Here is a 5,717-nt window from a genome sequence, read left to right as displayed (position 1 = left end):
TGCACCTGTGCTAACAGAGTACCCACTTGACGGCAGGCACTGTGCTAGGTGCTGGAGTTACAGCAGTTCATAAGATACGTTCACTGTCTTTAAAGAGCTTCACAGGAGTGGGAACAGGTATTTGTTTAGTGGAATAATTAATATTTCAAGAAATGTTTATCAAGAGGTTACCTCTTGGAAATCCCTGTTGGAAAGAAGAAGGTTTTTATCTCCTTTATGAGCAGAGTGGAAAGTGGTCCACTGAGATACACAGATTGGTGGAGTTGGAAGGGAATTTAGTTGACTAGTCCCTGTGCCCCAACCTCCCATTTTACAGATGAGAAAACCAAGGCCAAACGGCCAAGTTTTCTGTGCGGGAGGAGGAAGGTGATCTCTGAAAGCCAGAGGCTCTTGCTTTACGGCATCCCCGCCAGGTGCTCTTGAGAGCTGCTAAGCTGTTCTCAATCCAGTATCTGATGCCAAGTTAATAAAAGATTTAGGGCGCATTAGTAAAAGTATTTTAATCGAGTCTAGATAAATTCAAGATTAGATTAAGCTGTGATGGATAACAGCTAAGGATTAGCAAGAAAGATTACAAATTGTTTCTAGGTATTTATTTCTTTTAAGGCTGATGATTACAGGCATAATCTTTTTTTAAAAAATTTATTTATTTTTTGGCTGTGTTGGGTCTTTGTTGCTGCATGTGGGCTTTCTCTAATTGCGAGTGGGGCTACTCTTCATTGCGGTGTGTGGGTGTCTCATTGTGGTGGCTTCACTTGTTGCGGAGCACAGGCTCTAGGCATGTGGGTTTCAGTAGCTGTGGCATGCAGGCTCAGCAGTTGTGGCTCGCAGGGTCTAGAGGGTCAGTTGTTGTGGCGCACAGGCTTAGTTGCTCCGTGGCATGTGGGATCGTCCCGGACCAGGGCTTGAACCTGTGTCCCTTGTGTTGGCAGGCGGGTTCTTAACCACTGCATCACCAGGGAAGTCTGGCATAATCTTAAACTAAGTCAAATTTAAATGTTATTTAAGTGCAGCTGTTTTTGTGAGTTACCATATTTTTGTAAATTGAAGAGTGATGGAAAACTAAGCAAATCTCTTTACAAACCACACCTACTGAGCCTGGCTCTGCCACTTGCTTGCTGGGTGATCCTGTGCAAGTCACTGAACTTCTCTGGTCTTCAGTTTCTTCATTTATAAAGTGGAGCTAATAATAGTAGCTATGAAGTGAGGTGCAGCATGTACAGCAGAGCCTGAGGCCAGACGACCTGGGGTCAAATCCCAGCTCTACCACTTAGCCGTGTATGCCTTTGGGCAAATTTCTTAACCTCTCTGTGCTCAGGTCCTTCATCTGTAAAGTGGGGTGATAGTATTCCCCACCTCAGCATGTAATTGTGAGGATCAAAGAAATGAATGCATGTGAAGAGACTGGAATTGTGCCTGGCAGCATGCTTACAAATGGCCGCTCTGGTGGGGAGGATGTTTAGAGCTCAGAGCATCAGCCCTCAATTGCAGGATAAAAATTTGAATTACGAGCAAGGTTTCTCAAAATCAAAGAATGCAAATCTAACCAGTGGGGTGAACTATGACTAGGCAGATGCTCCAGACTCAGGGGAAAGAAGAGATCTCCCTCATTTCTCCTAACCCAGCCTCCTTTTGAGAGTTCTGGGGGATGACTCGGCTGGGGGAAGGGTGGTAGAACTGGAAAAACATGGTTGACTGTGACCAGTCTTTGTAAACCCTGAGGACTCTGCCTTGTGATTACAGCAAGGGAACTGGGACAATGATTAATTGAAATGGATCTTTGAGTAGCGAAAGTCTTTGTTCTGATAATTATCAAGGATTGTAAATTCCTAAGGAAATGGTAAACTTTAGGCAAAGATTGATGCTATAATTAACTCTGCTCTGAAGGTATAAAACTTGCTCATGTAAGACCCCTTCTTGGGTCTCTCCACTCCCTTCTGGTGTCTGTGCCAGAAGCTGTTGTACTCTCCTCTTAATAAACTGTTATTCTGTGGCTTAAACCTGAGCCCTGAGCGGCGGCTTGTTATTGATCCCGAGGAGAAATTCTTTTTCTTCGGAGATCGCGAATCCGCTCCCTGGACGGATTCTACGGCAACACTTTCACTCCTTCATCTTCGACCCTTCCCCATTCCTGCCCTGTCCAGGGTCTACAGGGGCACTCCAAGGCACAGCTGGCTTGTGGGAGTCTCCAGCAATGGACACTGTGTTATTGGGGTGGTTAGCAGGACTTCCTCCCACTCCCAGGGTCTGCACTGCCTTTTGTGAGCACTCCCCCACTCAAGTGATGGTCTACTTATTCCTGGCCCCCTTACATGGTGCCCCCAGCAAAGCCCTTGACACCTTGGTTGGCCACTGGAGGAGGAGGATAAGAGAGGTGGGTGGCACAGATAGGGCTGGGCAAGATGCCACTAAAGGGTGTGTGGGCAGCAGCAAGGGGACATGCTCTTTGTACCAGATACCTGGGGCTCCAGAAGCCCTGGGGTGGATCACCGCCTTCCCCAGGAGGACCTGAGGCCAGTTATGGGTACATTAGACAGCTGGAGACAGAGACTAACCACCCACTGCTCAGCTGGCACCTAGCGAGAGCCTGCTCAGACCAACTCCCAGGAAGGAACCACATTTATGGGGCACTTTCTGTGTGCCTGGCACGGTGGCAGCCACTCTATGTCCTCTCCCAAGGTGGAGGCTGTTATCCCTATTGTACAGATGAGAAAATGAAGGCTCAGAGAGGTTATATAACTGGCCTAGGACATGTACACCAGGACATGTACACCAGGACACGTACACCAGGATTTCAACACAGAACTGTGTAGTTCCAGCACATCCCACCCCATGGGGTTGTGGCAGAGTAAAGCAAGGAGGCAGGGCAAAGTGCTATTGTTGGGTCAGGGGTGGGGTGTGGGGAGGAGGGCAAGGAGGCTGCTTACTGGAGAGGTTTTGGACCTCCAGACTGGCAGTCTGATGTGGGTGCAGGGCAGGTTGGTGTGTGGCTGGCTGGTGGTGGTGGTGGTGGTGGTGGAGGAGGTTTCAGGCTGTTTTGAGGTTGTGATGGGAGCAAGGGGCCAGGACACTTGGTCCTCCAGGGAGGGTTTGGTTTGGTCCTAGAGGGGAGGTAAAGCTACCTGCCTGGATGCTGCCTTGAGACTGCGATTGGAGAGGGGGGGGCACAGCTTTTTCTTTAGAAATTTGGTTTCCAAAGTGATGGATGTATCAGATGAAGGGTGTGGTAAGAAAATATTGGAACTTCTATTTATAGTCTAAAAATTAATCATCAAAATGTTTTTGGTGTGTGAATGATTTTTAATATAGCTATTAGTTCAATAGCATAAATATAATAATATATAAAATAAATATACATACAGTGACGGTTCCAAACTTTATTTATTTTTTTTACTGAGAGGTATAGCCAATAGAAAAGGCTTCCAGAACAAGACTTGCGAGTTGCAGTGGTTGGCGGAAGGGATCGGAGGGGGTGGGTGTAGAAACAGACTCGGGATAGCTGTTGGCGGCCCCTGCTGGTCATCACCGGAAGTGCAACATCACTCAATACAACGCAGGCTATGTTGAAAATTCAGAACACCTGTTCCGCGTTTTCTTTCTGTGCCCTGAATCGCAAAGCCTTGGAATGAATACCCACCAGAGGAAAATCTTAATTTTAGAGGAAGCTGAGACACTGCCTGAACCATTGTGACTTCTGAGACGGAGGCAGGGAGGAAGACAGAGCTAAATACAGACCCCAGAGGGACAGGACTCATTCCCCTCACTCCCCTTACTCCCCACACTCCCGCATCCCGCCGGCAGAGGAGGCAGCCTCTAAATGCCGTGAGATGCACTGTAGACCTTTCAAAGCTGCTTCCTGCCCCAGCTACTCTATTTCCCACCAGTAGAACCTTCTTTCCTTTGAGGCCCCGCTTAGAACACTTACTGCCCCTCTGCTATGACATTCAGTGATACCACCAGAAAGTGCCTTTGGTGTCTGACACCACCCCTCCCCGACCTCCACCTTCAGGAAGCGCTGATGCTGGCTCTGACGCTGGCATCTGACTCACTATCACTGAATCTGGCACACTATCTGCCATAGAATAAAGAGCATCCTAAACTCTGTATCAGGAAATGTTTCTCCCCTCTCTGTAACCTCATGGAGCTGTTGCGAGAATCAAACCATTTATCAATTGTAAGATTCTGAACAGATGTGAGGAGCTGACATTCTATAAGGGCCTTATAAGAGATGCTTGTTGACTGACTAATGAGGGGAGGCAGCTTGTAAGGGTAATGAATTGGGCTCCACCTTTCTCCAGGGCCAAAATCTGGGATCCTACCTTGTCTTGGGAATCGAGGGAAACTGAAAGTTTGCTGTGTGTTGCTATGGGGTAATAGTTGCCTGACTGAGAAGAAGTAATTAATATTTTGGAGAGATTCAAGATCCCTCCACTTCCCAACCAAATGCAAATAGCCAAGTGATTCACTGCCCAGAGGGGAACAGGTGAGAGTGGAGGGTAGCCTTCATGATGGGAAGGGGACTTCTTCCTGAACTGAATTGAGAGGATCTTCTGGCTTGAAGGCAGAAGAGAGGGCTGGAAGCGTTGTGCTCCAGCAAGATTTTTGGTTGGAGATGGAAACCTGAAATTCCAATCCCCGCCATCTGGGGTCGCTAACCAACTTTCTTCTCCTTCCTCAGTAATAAGAGCGGAGAGCACCGAAAAGCATCAGGGCTTTCGGTAGAGTCTGGCCTGGTTCTGTGGCTCTTCTATTTACCTATACGCCAACCTACGCTCTCTGGAGCTCAGGGGCGAGCTGAATCTCCTGGGACCCGGGGACCAGTCCCCTGCTTCCAGGATGGATTTCCAAGTCAAACCCATTTCTGAGATCTCCAAGCAAGTTTCCAGGATGCAATTCATTTCTGATCTTAGGAGCCCTGCGTATTCTAGAGAGCAGCTGGAGGGGGTAGGCGGTGGGCGATACCGCAGCCAGAGTAGTACGGTGGCTGGCCCCGAATGCCCCGCGCACTTAGCGAAGGGTGGTCTTGGGGCTGAGCCTCCAGTATTCCAAAGTCAGAACTAAGTGCAGGTTTAGGGTGGAGTCAGAAGCCCGGCGAAGACTGGGTTTAAGTCTTTATTTCTTGAGATGGCACTCTGAGGAATGGTAGCGAGTTACGTCGTTCTGTATTCCGTAGACAGGGTTATGGACCAGCTCTCCGGTCCAGGCTTGAAACAGGGTCTCGACGTCCCCCCCCCCCCCTTTTTTTTTTCAAATTCGCCTGGAGAGCCTGGGATCCAGGTAGCCACCATTGAATCCTTAAAAGCTGCCCCTGAGCCCGAGACCCTGTGGGGGTGGGTCTCTTGCTCCTTGGGGGCTTCCCTAAACTCCTCCTCCTCCCTTACCCAGTTGGGAAGCAGGATAATGAGGAAACGTGAGTTACGCTAGGAACTGGAATGCGGGTCTAAGCTGAGAGAAGGGGGCGGGTAATCTTTTACCATCGCCCTTTTAAGGGATGGCTGGGCGCCAAGGGACTAGTGGGTACAGGTCCCAGTCCTTGTTTCCCCGAGTAGGAAGCAAGTTTTGGAGGGGCGGATCGTGGGCTGTGCAGTGTCTCCCAAACCACCACCTCCCCACCCCCCCACTAGCTGCTCGTCCGGCGGTGTCCATATCCCCCTCCCCTCCTCTCCTCTCTAGGTCTCCGCCCCCTCGCGCAGAGGAGGCCTCGCCGCTTTAAGAGC

Source organism: Hippopotamus amphibius, chromosome 17 (assembly GCF_030028045.1).
Source record: "Hippopotamus amphibius kiboko isolate mHipAmp2 chromosome 17, mHipAmp2.hap2, whole genome shotgun sequence".
Classification (NCBI taxonomy): Eukaryota; Metazoa; Chordata; class Mammalia; order Artiodactyla; family Hippopotamidae; genus Hippopotamus; species Hippopotamus amphibius.
The sequence above is the reverse complement of the archived record's forward strand: the minus strand, read 5'-3'. Positions refer to the sequence as shown.